A 15,954-nucleotide genomic window follows, 5' to 3' on the forward strand; every position below is an offset into this window, starting at 1 on the left:
TGCTTTTGAATTTGCAAATAAGGCAAATCTGCCAAACAAGTCGTGTTGAATTGGTATTGAGTTTTCAGTAAGAGAAAAAGAAAGGTGGTTAGATGAAATGCAAGGAATAATTGAATCAGCATTTGTATGAACCAATATTATTTTTAAGTTAAATTGTGCTTCAGATAAGCCCTCTGAATGATGTAAATAGAGGTTTGGACTGGCACACCAAGAGATATCCAGGATTGATCTTCTATTAATTTCACTTGAAGGAAGAACCAGACTTCAGAGGGTAATGAAAAGGGAGGGTTATTGGGGACTGAAACCAAGATGAGTTAGTGGAAGTGAGCATGACATTTTCTTAATGTCTGCATATAATATCACTGGTGTAGATCAAATTTATAAGGACCTCATCTTCTTGAATAGTTAATTTCCCACACACAAAAAAAAGATACAGCATAAGAAGAGCATAAGAAGAAACAATATTTTGAAAGCCTGTTATACAGCTTGTTGCTTCCTGCTGGAGAGCATATTTCGTGATATGAAAACCTTTTTGTCTTTCAGGAAACACAAAATTGCTGAATAATGTTAAAATAAATAGTGTTGTGCAAATGATTTACAACACCTCTGATAATCATTACAGCATCTCTGATTATTAATGGTACATTGATAGGCCCCTGCAGAGTTTCTTGCTGAATCAGCTTTTGAAATAAATTGCTTTCCCTCCATCCACAGCCGCACCCCAGAGAAAGGGGAACCATGTCTTGACTGAAGTAATTGATTTAGGATAGCCAGCAGATACAGACACTGCACAACCTAAGATGCTCTCTGAATTACTACATGTCTGTCAAGGGAGTTTATTTTCCTTTATCACAAAACTCTTTAGCCTTGATAAGGCTGCATATGTATTTCTCATACTATTCTTATTTTCAGTGTTACTGATACTACCAAGTGACTCACATTTTTCAGGAATACTTTCTTGACACTATTAATTGTTTTGCTTTTTCTTTATTGTTTTCCTTTTACTATCCCTGGATTGCTGGAATACTGAAAGACTAAACAAAGAATATGAAACCAAGATGCAAGTAGATCCTCAAAGGAAACATTCAACATAAGTTCAAAGAGTCACTGTGTAATCAATCTTGAGGAAAAAAAATGCAGGGAAGCAAGAACAAAAGGAAGCCTAATAACTTTTCAAGACAGCTACTTTCATCAACTAAACAGGAGTTGTAATTCTGCCAATTAATAGTAAGGCCCATTAACTGTAAGCCATAAAAACTATTTGCTATGCAAAGCACTCGTTTTTCTTTGCTGGCCCTGACATTTTGGGAGGGCAGTGTAGCAGGATATCCTATGAAGCAAGGACTGGTGATCTATAGCAGGAGTGCACAGACTCTCTCAATGGTTTTACAGCATTGCCAGTTGAACAAGCTCCCTTTATAAAAATAAACACAGGAAAGACATGATGCCAAGTTCCCTAAGAGATTAAAAAATTATCTGCAGAAAGCTGTATTTAGTAGTGCACTGTTGATTTAGTGTGGCACAGCTAGGACTAATGGGATGAAACTAAAAACTGGGAACCAGGGGGAAGGGGAAGGGGAAGGGGAAGGGGAAGGGGAAGGGGAAGGGGAAGGGAAGGGAAGGGAAGGGAAGGGAAGGGAAGGGAAGGGAAGGGAAGGGAAGGGAAGGGAAGGGAAGGGAAGGGAAGGGAAGGGAAGGGAAGGGAAGGGAAGGGAAGGGAAGGGAAGGGAAGGGAAGGGAAGGGAAGGGAAGGGAAGGGAAGGGAAGGGAAGGGAAGGGAAGGGAAGGGAAGGGAAGGGAAGGGAAGGGAAGGGAAGGGAAGGGAAGGGAAGGGAAGGGCATAAGGAAAGTTTGGTTTCTGCAAACAGGACAGTGTGAAATGTTTTAAGAAGTACTGTAACAAACACCTTCCCATCAGTTAAAGATGAGCTCATTTTTTTTCTCCTGGCTGGATTCACTATAGCTTTTTACAAACCCAGCAGTCCTTTCCTAAACTTCTGTGTTTCCTTGTGTTATTGCCACCAATCATAACAAGGGTGTAATGTCAGAAGAAATCTCTTAAAAAGGTGAAAACGGGCTTTCTTGGAGAAAAATAAAAGGGTAAGGCATATTGTTCAGTGTTAAAGGATTTATGCAGTATTCTGCAGGGAAGTCCCTAGCTGCTTTCTCACTCTACTAAGCCCATAAACAGACATGGATATTGAAAGATTCATGATAACTGTGTTGGGTTGCTCCCAGCCTGATGTCCAATAGTTACTGGTAGCCTCACTCCATCTGATTTGTCTGTGCCTCTTGTCTCTCTCAAGGGTAAAGTTTACCAACAGAGTTTGCAACCATCCATTTCCCACTGACTTTCAGCAAGAGGTTATCATCTAGGTCCCTTAGGGCCCCTTAGAAATCTCTCTTCTCATCCATTGAAAAGAGTGAGTGCTTCAATGCTGTACTCCATTTCCATCTCTGACTTTGGGAAAGTCAAGGGGACAGAGTGATTTGCCTTAGATATGAAAGTGCTTTGAATGACACATGGATGCCCAAAACTGCAGAGTCAAACCCAAGCTTGTTCAAAACCTTGGAATGTCCCAGCAGCATCCCACTTCTTTGGACAGACATCAGCTGCAGTCCAGTATGTGAGGTAAGGTGAGGGAGGAATAATGAAGGAGATGGCTGTGATGAAAGGATGGGTTATGTTCAATTATTTTTCCTTTTTTTTAAATTCAATTTTAAAAATCATAGTAGGTGATAGTAGTAGGTGCCAATAACTATGCCAAAAAATATGCTCCTTTCATATCCTGGAATTGTTAGGAGGGATATTACATAGCAAACAAACATGAGGAGTACAGTAAAAAATGGATAAAAATAGAAAAAATATAAAATCCATCCCTTTCAACCATACATACCTCATGGGAATAAAGCTGTCATGGAAGCACCCTGATTACTGATCTCAGTGTCTGCTTCACAAGTATCAGCTTCTTTTTATTTATGCACAGCCATGTAGGTGGCAGGGATCAAATGACCATGTGTACAAGGATGCACAACAGGGAGTACAAAATGTTTCTGAACTTTCCTTGGCCCATTGTACACAGCTTCCTCTTAGGAGTGCTGTGACAAGCGAGCTGTTATATCCTCTTATGTGACAGGGGAGTGACACAAGGCCAGTGAGACTCTCTCCTTCCAGCAGCTTGACCAAGGAGTTTATTTTCCAATTGAGACATGACTCTCCAACTCCCTGTCCCCAGCTTCTAGACAGAGTTGGATCACCAGTTAGGTTTGCCCAGTGGACTTGGCATCTGGTGTCCCAGATGGGAAGAAGCTGAGATGTAAAGGATTAAGGTGGGAAGGTAGAGGTAAAAATTGGAGACCCCCAGAAGAAAATTAAACATATGAATCATAGAGGTGAGATGGAGTTTTACTGAGACCACCTTTCAAAAATGTATGTAAATTAACTGCAAATAGAAAAGTTAACCCTAGAATTAAATCATGAGAGTAGTGATAGAGACATGGAAAATGGGGCCAAAATGGCAGAAGGAGTTATCTTAATCTACCTTCCTGTGTCAAGCCTGCATAAAGGAAGAGATATGGTTATGGACTGATGTCTGCTTTATTGTTTTAAGGTATTTAATCTAAAGCAGAGAATTTCACCATGTCCCCATGTATTCTTGCCTAGTTTCTATTGTCAAAAACTTTTTGCTAATATCTAATGTAACTCTTCCATGATGTAATTTTAGCACATTCTTTTCTCTTGATATCCACAATGGATACAGAGAACAGATGACAATCTGTGATTATTTGAAAGCTTCTCAGTCTCTCCAGTTATTAATTCAATAAACTAAAGCCCTAGCTCTTTCTTTCTTGCCTCATTGGACATGTTTTCTAATTCTCTGGTCACTTTCCTTTCTGTCTTTTGAATTGCCTCCACATATGGTGAAGTTCACTGCCCAGAACTAACCATGCAGCTCTCAACAGCAAAGCCTCATGTTTCCTTTTACTGTAATAGTATGACACTGTTGATACATATCCCACTTGTGAGTCACTGCAACCTCAACATCTTTTTCAGCAAAGTTGCTGCCTAGTCAGCTGTTTCTCATTCTGTGTTAATGCACTTGATTTTTCCAGATTAAGTGCAGACCTTGCGTTCTCCTCTTTGAAGTAAGTTCATCCTAGTTTTTTTGGCCAGCTGTCCCATTTGTCAGGATCACTTTGATTGCTACTCCACCAGCTTTGTGACATCTGCAAATGTGCTAAACATACTTCCTACTTCATCATCCAGGTCCCTGAAGTAAATACAAAACATTACCAAACTCAGAACATATCCCTGGAGAATATCAGGCAGCAGTTTTCCACTGCAGTAGTGAACCTTTGCTAACTATTACCTGATCACTGCTTTCCAAATAATTTTCTATAGCTTCTTAAAAGAACATCTAGCAATGTTAAAAATCTCTCTTCTATACCAATGTTTTACAGGGAGCTGAAGTTAAGAATTTCCTTTAAATTCATGAGTATATTTAATTTGATTGCTTATCTCTTATTTCTGTTATGGAACATTTAGTATTTTTCTGAGAGAGGCAAAACCATATTTCAGAAGAGACAGTGAAAGCTGGGCATTTTGGATACCAGGCAGGGAAAAGTTGGATTTTCACTCAAAGATAGTCCTTAGATTTTGAGCACCAGTAAGTAATTTGTATGTGAGTGTTTGCTCACATAACTGAGGATCCACATCACTATGATTGATCTTGAAAATGACAGTTTTCTTTTTAATGAAGTTTTAGAATTTTGTATTTATTAGTTTCCTTTTTTTGAAGCTTATTCTTTATTGTCCTTAACAACATAGCTTCAGCATGTGAAATCTCTAGCTTTTATTCTTTTTGGCTAGAGCTAATAGAATTTGGCTACATTTTAGAGTCAAAAGCAAGGGAAATCATGCTCCTCCTCAAAGCACAATGCATGTCTTTATGCAAAGTTGAAGAGCAATCACCGTGATGGGTTTCCATCTTGCACATTATGTCCTAAGCCTCCTGTTGTCTCCAATTAGACTTGAGTACCCATGAAGCATGAAGCACGAGTCCCTTCAGATATCAGTCACGAGCTCAGTCCTGCAAGGCTCCCTTGCCTTTGTGTTATCATAGGCCCTACTGCCTGAGCTACATGGGACTTTCGAAGTTCCACCTACACTTTCTGCATCAGTATGCTCATTTCTTTGCAAGATGAAACCTGATATGAAAAGAGCATGAAAAGTATCACTTTCTGTGGCTCTTACATCTGCCTGAAAGCTGCATGGGCGCTTGGGGCCTTCAGGGGACATGCCTAGGCTCTCCTTTCTCATATACAATTCATATTGTGTTCACACGTGCCCCAGTGCGCAATCAAATCTCATCTGAGCGCATGCAAACTGGAGTAGGCAAGAGGCTCTGGCTGCTCTCTGCATGCTCGCTGTGTCAAAAGGAACAGGAGTCCTCACTCCCAATGGTAATTAGGCCTTGCTGGGAAATCAAGCGTATGTCATGTAGAATAGGCTGCCTCTTCTGTTTTCTTTCACTGCCTCCCCCTCTCAACCCCATTTTGGTTAGGAAGGAATAAAAAAATGGAATGAGGAGGAGATTTTAAGTAATTCTTAACAGCAGTTTTTCAGCTGTAGGGAAATATGTTGTTTGGATAACAGCATTACAGGAGGAATTCTTAACTGACACTGGAAGGAAATAACAGCAACCACAGCAAGAGAGAACAAAAACCTGTCAGAATAAAGAAACCTTGGTCAACCCACAGAGAAGGCTATTGGGAGGCTCTGTTGCAGAAAGAGAATAGCAGAGCCTTTATGCAATGTAGATGCTCAGGGAGGCGAGGCAGCAAGGAGAAATAGAGGCTATTTTCTCGTTCAGTTTTAGCTGGAGTGGGAGATGGCTGTCTTTCCTATCATACATCAAACTGAGCTCCAGAACTCTGCAACAAAAACAGTTCAATACAGACTGTCTGCAGCCATGTCTTTTTTATTCTCCTTTTTCAACCAGTGCAGCATGGGAAACCACATCTCACACAGGCTCCCCCAACTGAAAAAAAAAAAAAGTCAGTTTAGAAACAACTGTCATTATATAGCATATTTTCCTCATTATAAGGCACTCAAAGAACAAGAAAAAGCCATCTGCTGTAACTTGGCTGTCCTTTCAATTTTAGGTTAATCCACATTTCTAGCTTTTTCATCTTCATTCCCAATTAAATATTTCTCAAAAATGATGGTTTTACAATTTGTATTCAAGCTTTCTTATTCAATTCCGGTTCTTTATTCAGAGTATCAGACAAAATCATCATAGAAAATAGAACATGTAACTGATCTTCCATTTTTAGGCAGTCTCTGGGGAAAAGGACTTAAGATCCCAGGGGATTAATAGTCCCAGCTTTGTGCTAGATGCTAAAGTATAATGGCATCATAGCATACCTTGAGTGTCAAATACTTCCTTGTACAGAGTTCTTGTGTGGAGCATTCTGTTCTCTTCTGCTTTACATTTCTAGGAGGTTGCTAGAAGAAGCTGTTGCACTGTGCTTTGTACAATCAGAGAATTGCACCATGTCCTGTCTCTTGGGGAGGCGTTTGATTTTTGTTCTGCCTAGTTCCATCTATTGTGCCTTAATCTAATACAAAAAATATCTGTGTGGAGAGCAGAATGATGGGAAATGCTTGCCCTCGAGTTCTAATGCTGTCTCTCCTATTTCAGTCTTGTTAATGAACAGCAAAACAATACAACAAACCGACAAGTCTGAGCTTCTCTTTGGTATCACAGCAGGCACGTGGAATGGCTTCTCCCAGGCATACTGATCGCTTTTACCACATTTATAGTGCTCTAATAAATGCTGCTTGGAGCCGCTCCAGGCAATTGTAATTAATTCTCAGTGGGATGCTCATAGTGGTCACCCCGGATCAGAAAGGTCAGGACTTTGTCTGTGCCTTTACAGCATCAGTAAAAATTAAATACCCACTTTCCCCAAAGGTCATCACAAGCCAAATACACAAAACGATCAATCTCAATCAGTTTCTCGTTCCCTGCTGTTTCTCATTATTTCTGCAGATATCCTAAAAATTAAAAGGAAACACACAAAAAAATCAAGGCAGAAGGCGTTTTCAGTGTTCATCTAATCCTCTCTCCTATGCAAGCAACTGATGAAGATGCAGCCAGGGACAGTGAGAGAGCCCCCCGAGCGTGTGGGGAGCCAATTCACCTACACAGACTCTGGCTTTAATTAATCTCCCTGCCTTCTTAGGGTGGCTAAAAGAGGAAAATCCACGCTGGAAAACATCTGTTGCACTGCGGAGGCAGCAGCAGCTCAAGGTAGAAGCTTACAGAACCTGAAGGGAAAATGCTTCCCGTGCTGCCGGCGCGGGGCGAGGAGCGAGGCTGGAGCCGCCGCTCAGCACCATGGACAGGGAGCGCCGGGCGGGACGGGGACACGGAGGGATGGCAGGGAGGGATGGCAGGCCGGGAGAGGGGCTGCCCACCCCATGGACCCCCGAGACCGCCGCCCCATCCCCGCGGGACCGCCCGGCAGCCGGCGGGAAGGGAGCTGGCTGGCTCGGCTTTCTTTGCTCTGCATGCCTTTATTGCCAGCGCTCCGCTGTATTTTCTGTAACTTGTAACTTGTCATGTCCTTTGAAAAGGGCAATGTGAAATTGGTTGTCAGTTTTCTTTCTGTTATTCTGTTATTTTTCTCTTCTTTCTTCTTTTTTCTCTCTCTTTTTTTTTTTTTTTTTTTTTTTTTTTTTTTTTTTTTTTTTTTGCTAATTTTGAAAAGGAGGAGGAGGAGGGGGAGGAGACCTTGATGCAAGCAAAGCACAAAAATAAGGAAGAGAAATAGAGCAGTGTGCACTTCAGCCAAGAGAGGAAGCATCAGTCAAAATCATGTGTAAATAAAATCAGTTCTAGACCGTTCTAACCACACAGCTACTCATAACCTTGGCCTTCCTCAGGGAGAGAACATCAGCCAAATGTTCCTCATTGCCACTAGTGTAAATCCAGGTATACTCTTCCAGTATAACTGTTTTCTCTTTACAGTGCCAGAGAGCACAAATTTGACCTTGGTGATTTTATTAAAAAAAATATACATTTTAAAGAAAAAAAAAAATCTGCTTCTCCCTCTGTATTGTTTCTTTATCCGACAAATATTATTTTCTTTCACTGGCAGGGTGGAAACCCTGAGCACATTATCACTTCTTTCAGGAACCAGGTAATTTTGCTTGCAAATGTCAAATCCTGTTGTTCAGTATGGGAAGTGCCAGCTTCAGAGCCAAGGCAGCCAGGCTGGCTTAAACAACTGCATGAAACAGTCTTCAAAGGCTATCAGACACTAGGTATCATTACACTGCTAATTTCCCTTGGGACACTCAATCTCTGCTCATAGGTTCCTCACAATCCCCTGCAAAATCTTCATCTCAGCCTTACTCTCTTTACAACAATCAAAGCCTCACTCTCTTTACAACAATCCCTGCCTCCCTCTCCTCTACTACATTCTCGCTTCTCCCTCTCTTCCACTATATTCTCATTTCTCCCTCTCCTCCACTATATTCTCACTTCTGTGCATCATCTTGCTCACTCTGTTTATCTTTTTAGTCATTGTGCACCACCATTAAACCAGCCAAAGAAGAGAAAATGTTCTAGCCTCACTGCCTTTTCCACAGTGCTCTACTTCCTTCAAAGAACCAGGAAGCCAAATTAAGGGGGATACCATCATATCATATAGGATGTTTTCAGGGTCTCTCTCTTATATTTTACTTTATTTGACTGCAAATCATGGGGCAGTCAAACTCTGAACAGTACAATCTCAGTTATCTTTGGCTACTGCTGAAGTACAAATGAGAATAAATTATCTGCCTTCAATTTGTACACAAGAGAATTTCATTTCTCATCAAATAGTGTGTCTTGTAAGAGATGAAAACAGATGATGGACTCTGGCTGGTGTTTACTATATGAAGTTCAACAACTCAGATGATACAGCCCTCCTTTTCTGCTCTGTCTCTCTATTGATTCCCATCACATAATTAAATTGTGAACTCTGAAAGGGAAAGCCATCTTTCATTTCAAGTACTGCTCAGCATCTGGCCCAGCAGGGCTCTGAGCCTTTATTAGATCCCTGGCAAGGCTGCAATGCAAATAGCAAAGGGACTGCATCTGCCTGCTCACCAGCCCCAAGACTCCATGCTTGCCTAATGCAGGGGTCTTATATATCCACTAACACTATAGCTGGAGTGACAGATCACTACAGTGCTATTGTGCCAAAAGTGTTGTTATGAATATAAAGGATTGAGCCAGTTATTAATCATCTCAAAGCACTTTACGCGGGCATAAACATAAATCACAGCACTCCATCCAGTTGGGTAATTACATTCTGCCACAATAAATTCCTTTTAAAATTTCTATCAATAGTAGTATTTTTCACTTACCATCCTAAACTTTGTTCTTTGTTGCTTTATACCACTAAATAGCGTATGTATTTCTCTTCTGAGAAGATCAATTGCTTCCTATGGAAATTCAGATGTCTGCAAAGCTGCAGTGTGTTCTTTATGCAGCTGTCAGAGAACTCTAAAAAGCCCTTTCTTCATATTAAATTATGTATAAATGCACAATTTTTTACTATAAAGAAAATGTATGAATGATGTTAAGCAACGGAGTTCTTCAAGCAGCCTTTTTAAATGCCAGAAGAGTAAGCATAGATTCCTAAATGATATTTATCCCATTATGTCATCAAATCCAAAAACATCCAGAAAAGAGAGAAAATACTCTAATCTCCTCCTAATGCACCTTTCAAAATCTCCTCACAACTTGGACAGTTCTGAATATAAAATGGCAACTTCGTTTCCAACTGGCTATTTATTATTTAGTATACAGTCTATATAGCTATGCATTCCTTTATAATACATGAAGGAAGCTTTTAATTAGTAAAGTAGTGAAGATTTGACCCTTTAGGCAGCCATGCTGGAGAGTATTTGGAAAGCCTTGTGGAACAGCAGTTTCTGAAGCCTTACAATGGTATTCATAGCTACAATTTAGGATTTGTTCCTCAGAGAGAGCAGCTCCCCCTGAATGCAGTAAGGTGTTTGTGTACAAGTGGAAATGGCATACTGGAGCACTCCATGCTGGTGACAGTGCAGGTCATTTCCTTTGTTAAAGAAAATTAAATAAAAATCACTTTCCAGCTGCCTTACACAAGTACCAATGCACTCTTACAGCTTCCAAATAGAAGATAAATTTTGAAACAATGTCTTCAAAATTATGTATTACACCTGATATCATCAGTTTTGCAGCTATCTTTGGAAGCTTCTCTGGTTTAGCAGCAAACTAAAGAGATAAGCCAACACATACTCGGATCTGCATCGTTGCTTAGAAACAATCAGTTTGGGAATGGCATAATCCTATTAGTCTGAAGAAGACCAAAATTTTAATAGACTTCATGCAATTCAGATGCAAACTCTTCCTCTCAAATCAAATTTTACTACTCGTGTAACAGCTTTCCTCTTTTTTCCCCCTCCCTACTAAAGGGCGTACAAAATGCCTCATGGCATCGCAACAATGAATAATGATGTGCTAAACCTTTATTGATTTGCTTGGCATTCTCATAGACTCCCCACTCCCAAAACATATGCACTGAATTACGCACTCATGTTTGCAATATTAAAAATGCATTACATTCAAAAGAGAAGATTGGCGAACTTAAAGGATTGTTAATGGAATATAGAGGTCCAGATTATTCAAGCTGGGCTTGGCACAAGAGCACATCTGGGTGCACAGGAGGGATGCTGACACCACAGTTTTAGGGAACTCAATCAGCTGGCATGTCTGATTAGAGTCCTGCTATTGTGAATGGAGAAACACCGGGATCTCCTCTGACTGAGCCAGAGCAGGGGCTCACTTTACTGTTCTGCTCTTTCTCTGCTGAGTACAGAAGCCTCACCTCCTGAAAAGATGGTTGAAGTTGAGCAGAGCCTCAGGCCTACTCTGATGTATTTTCAGCTGTCTCGGGAGTCAAATTAACACCCTGGGGCTGCTGTAGCACAGGGAAGCCTTGTGCTCATGCTGTGGTGCCAGCATGGAGGGTGCTGACTCCTTTCCTCAGCTCCAGGATAGAGAGAGTTCTAGTGATGACTCATAAAGACAACTTTCTGAATTCTAAGTGATGCAGATCATCAAGAAAGAAATAGAGGTTGAAGTCTGTAGTCTTGCATAGCTACATTTCCAGTTTCAGAAGTATTGAACTAGGCACTAAAATCCATCTTTATTCAGAGGAGCTCTCATTTACACGCCGAACTCCCTTCCGCTTCAGTGGAGCAGAAACTTGTGTAAAGTGCATCATACACCCAATGCTTTCCCAGTGGAATGGCTTCCTGCCTCATGGCTGTGCCTGCTGGCTCCAACCCAGCCAAGAAGGAGAGTTATCTAGCCCTACTGTGTCAGTGTGAAATTCACCTATTGGCTGTGGGCAGCTCCATCTCAACAGATATCACAATCAGACCTGCTATGACAACCCAGATTCAGTTCATACCTGCTCGGCAGCCACAGAAAGGATGGGAGCAGTCTGACCAACAGACCTGCTTTTCACCCCAAGACACTTCTCTCTGAGGCAGGGTTAAGACTTGCAGGGCAGGAATAATGCTGAGATGCTACTGATGTTGCCTGGGCTGAACTCCATTATCTCAGGCTGTCAAGCAAACTTGCACTTTCGACATTAAAAGCATGAATTGCAGAAGTACAAATGGGAGATGATTCTCAAAAGGCATTTTTATAGCCAGCAGAAAGCTTTATGCCAATTGCTTTAAAAGGCTTTGAAAGTTTTCCAAGACAGCCCAACACAGGCCCAGATCACTCCTACTGGTTTAGCTTCATAATTACCATCTCTTTCAATGCATACTTTTGTCTTTAGCCGAGTGTCTCCTACCCTGCTGCCCAAGTCCTCTCTCACTGCCAGTATCCTTCAGGAAGGGATGAACAGAGCTTCCTTTTCCGCTCCATAAATGTGACCCGGCTGTGCCTCAGGTTGCTGTGGGCAGAAGCACGAGGTGCACTTATCCAGCTGCGCCCAAAAATATTTCCAACATTCCCTGCATGAAGTATGAAGGACAAAGCCCAGTTCTGAGGCACAGCACAGCTGACTGCCAACTCCTAAAACCTGGAGTGATCACACAGCATTTGGCAATTTCTGCTTGGCCAACACAACACTTGCAAAGCTTAACCTATTCTGTCACCAAGAATTACACAACCAGCTGAGAAGAGGAAATGTGTGTGCTTCAGCCAGCCCTCCAAGTGCTGGGTTTTACTGAGACAGGTTTATGCAAGTAACTTGAATAAAAGATCGTACTCTGAGCTCTTCTGGAGGTTCCCAGAAGCCTTTTTTCACCTACATAATGTCTGTCTTCAGCCAGTGCTGGAGGGCCAATGAATTTTTACAGGCAGCATTTGGATCAGAATTTTTCTAACCTCCTCTGCTGCCATTTCTGGACATGTTGCAGAAGAGCTAGTCTGACCTGAGCTCTCTGAGACTATCCTAGGCTGTTCTGCTCTTGTCTAGACTTCCGGGGCACTTGTATTTCCTCACCTTGAGATCTCCGCTGGTGCTGTCCTCACACCTACATCCAAGCACTGAGAAAATTTTGAGCTAGCTGCTTCAGAAATGCAAAACAATGGATAATAACCTTTTCTCACTGGTGTTCTTTACCTACTTTTTCTCTTAGCAAGAAATCTGCCTTTTTTTCTTGTCTTTTCTACACCTTCAGCATAATTGGCCAATTTCTTATTTCTCACTCTTTGGATATTTTTTATGTATATTGCATTTTTATCTTGGAAAGATTTCTTGGGTTCTTCAGTGTCTAGGTTCTTCCTTACCAGTGTCATGGTTCTCCTTATTAATATGTTATTCTTAGCAGGCTGTTATTATTTTTTATATATATATATATATATATATATATATACACACAGTCTACTCTGGAATTATAGCCCACTCCTTCCAGTTCCCCCCCCCATATATCCCCAAGCAGTTGGGGATGGGGGGGGTGGTTCTTTCAACACCACAGGTGATCTGAGTTCTTTTTACTTTACTTGGCCCTTCAGGAAGCCTGGGTTTGGGAAGGCTGTGGGTACTGTTCATGTGGAAATGACTGCAGTCATCAGAGCTCTGTAGGGTATCAGTGCTCATAATGGGCCCCTAAGTGCAGTGCTGAGTTTCCAAGGTCTCAGGGTTGAGGTTCATTTGCCTTTTTTTGTCTGAACTTTCCTTAATCTGACTAGGGCTTTCTTTTAAGCATGGTTAGTTGTATCTGCTATTTTTTTTTTCTTTTCCCCTAATGACCAGGCAGCTATGCTTGACTAGTTTTCCTTTTGCTTGTTTTTGCAGGCTATAACCATTGTTTACACTGACAGCAGCAACGAAGAGCTATTCCATGCAGAATGAAGCCCCCATGTCTAAGCACAGTGAAGTGGCGTAGAGGAAGGCAGGATGATAGGAAAAAGGGCAGAGTCTGACATGGCAGAGCCCAGGGCTGTAAACAACTCACCAATGGGCAGTTACAGAAATGAAGACCTGGGAGCTGCACAAAGCACATGTCAGGGGTAGAAAACAGCAAAGAAAAAGTATCTAACATAAGTAAGATAAAGTTGCAATACAGAGTGGCAAATCAAGGTGTGATCCAAATTAGCAAATTTACAGAAATTATCCCAATTGTCTCCTAAGGGGAGGAGGGAGACACCAGCAACCTGACAAAGTGCACAGGGGGATGTTTCTCCCTGTCCCCTCTGTATGAAACCATCAATCTGAGCACCCAGAAGGGCAGTGGAAGGGATTGCAAAACACTGGAAGAAGGACCAGACACTAGGAGAGGATACAACAATTTTAGCTGTATTGTTCTTATTGAAACTTTTTCTATAGAAATATTTTCTGCTTTTATTTCCTTTCTTTTCTATATTAATTAGATCTGGATTAATAAGAATTCTTTTGATCAGATCATTTAGATTTCAATTATGCTAACAGCAGATTCTTACCCCTACCCAGAGTGCTTCCTTTTTGTCCATAACAAGATTTTGAGTTTAACATGTTTAATAAGTCTCTGATACTTTGGGGACTGAGGGAATTTCTGATTTCTCTCTCTGTTAACAGCTGCACACAGGCACCTGAAGGCACTAACATTCTCACCATTTTCCCAGAGCAATGTGAGTAGGAGTGGGGAAGAGATGCTCAGCAGTTGCAGAGCAGCCATTACAGTCACTGGGCTGGAGTAGCACTTTCACTGAAGCCCTACATAACCTCCCTGCTAGAGAGGATTTCTATTTCCAGTAAGAAACCTCACTTTTCCCCATGCCGCTCCCGGCCATGCAGATAATTCCCATCAGCTCCTAACAGCTCTATGCTATGTGTTTTAATGTGCTTTTCTGAGTATGACAGAACAAGGTCCTGAGGAGTGTGAGATCACCCCCAGCCCCCTTGGTTTTGCACTGTAGCAGAGGGGCTGTAACACTGTGCTGAGATGGTTTTTAGCCAAGCACCACAGAGCAGAAGAAATCCCCAGCTGATATGGGACATGTAGGATCCATTATCCCTGTTCCTTGCCCACAGAGGCAGAGTCAGCTCTTAGCTGTTCTGGGGTTATGGTCATTTTGCCTGAGGAGAGCAATTTGAAGCAGGTGCAGCATCACCAAGAAATGAGGCCAGTGACCTGGAGTTTCAAAAGGATTTGAGTATCTAGATACAACCTTGCTGAAAATACCCCACACTCCTTGGGACACTCCTCCCTCTACTAGTGATTACTTGGAATATTTTTTCCCCTGTTTATTTCAGCCCTTCCAACATTTGATAGAAAATTTCCAGATCTCTGATAGAATTGAGTAATTTAGGAGACAAAATGCCAGCATTTCCTTCTATAAGCACTGAGATAATTCACTGCATTTCCAAAGCTGCTACCTGCAAATCTCACTCAATATCAGCAGCTCCAGTGGGAATTCAGTGCCTCTGAGAGTCCAACAAGGAACAAAACCACAGGCAAAAAACAAACTACAGAGGATATTGGTGAAAGAAATTGAAGAATAGTTTTCTGAGAGATGTGACATTCCCTGGAGAAAAGTCTGTCCAACCTGGCTGCTGTATAGATTTTTAGGTTGCCTTTGTGAGAAAACCAAATTCTAATTATGAATGTGTACCAAAAAAAGTTTTCACTGGCAGATTATCACCTAAATCCTTTGCAGAAAAAGTGAATTAAAGAGGAATTTGAGTGGGGAAGGAATAGTGCTTGGGTCAGGAGATCAATCCCTTACGCACAGTGTATATGCCTTCACAATGTGCCTGCATTTTCCTTGTGTTTCCCAACTTTCTTCCTGCCCTTTAATTTAAGGTTGCATGTTCTGATAGTAAATGTCACACAGCTGCAGAAAGGAAGTCGCAGACAGCCTGTAATTTACTGCCAAGCATCACTCTGAAGAAGTTTGCAATTTGTGATAATGGTATTGTTCCTTCAATTCTGTTCTTGTAGCTCATCCTTCATTACACAAAACACTTTACAAAGCTTTCTGTGTTTAGCAGCATTAGCCCCTCAAGCAAGAGATTACAGTAAGAATATTTAAAATTTTATTACTGCAGCTTTTTTTCAAGTCCCTAGTGGCAGTAAGTACAAGGTATGAGTGGGTGGTGCCAGGAAAAATCATCCTTGTTTGTGTCAGGCAACAAATAAACCCCACATGTATAATACAACCTGACATGATAAACCGTCAGTGCAATTAGCCCTTGGATTAGTAATTTTATAACTCAGCTGTTCAGCAATGACTCAAACCACTGTATGCCATCTTTTAAGATACAAATAACTTTAGCAAGCAAAACAGACACCTGCAATTAATTGCTTCAAAACGCACTTTTCCATTCCAGATATCTGATCTTTTTTCCTGATAAAACAGAAGATTATTTGAATTAAATGGATGGGCTTTACATAAGCAGTCTGAGGCT

This window comes from Melospiza georgiana, chromosome 2 (genome assembly GCF_028018845.1).
Source record: "Melospiza georgiana isolate bMelGeo1 chromosome 2, bMelGeo1.pri, whole genome shotgun sequence".
Classification (NCBI taxonomy): domain Eukaryota; kingdom Metazoa; phylum Chordata; class Aves; order Passeriformes; family Passerellidae; genus Melospiza; species Melospiza georgiana.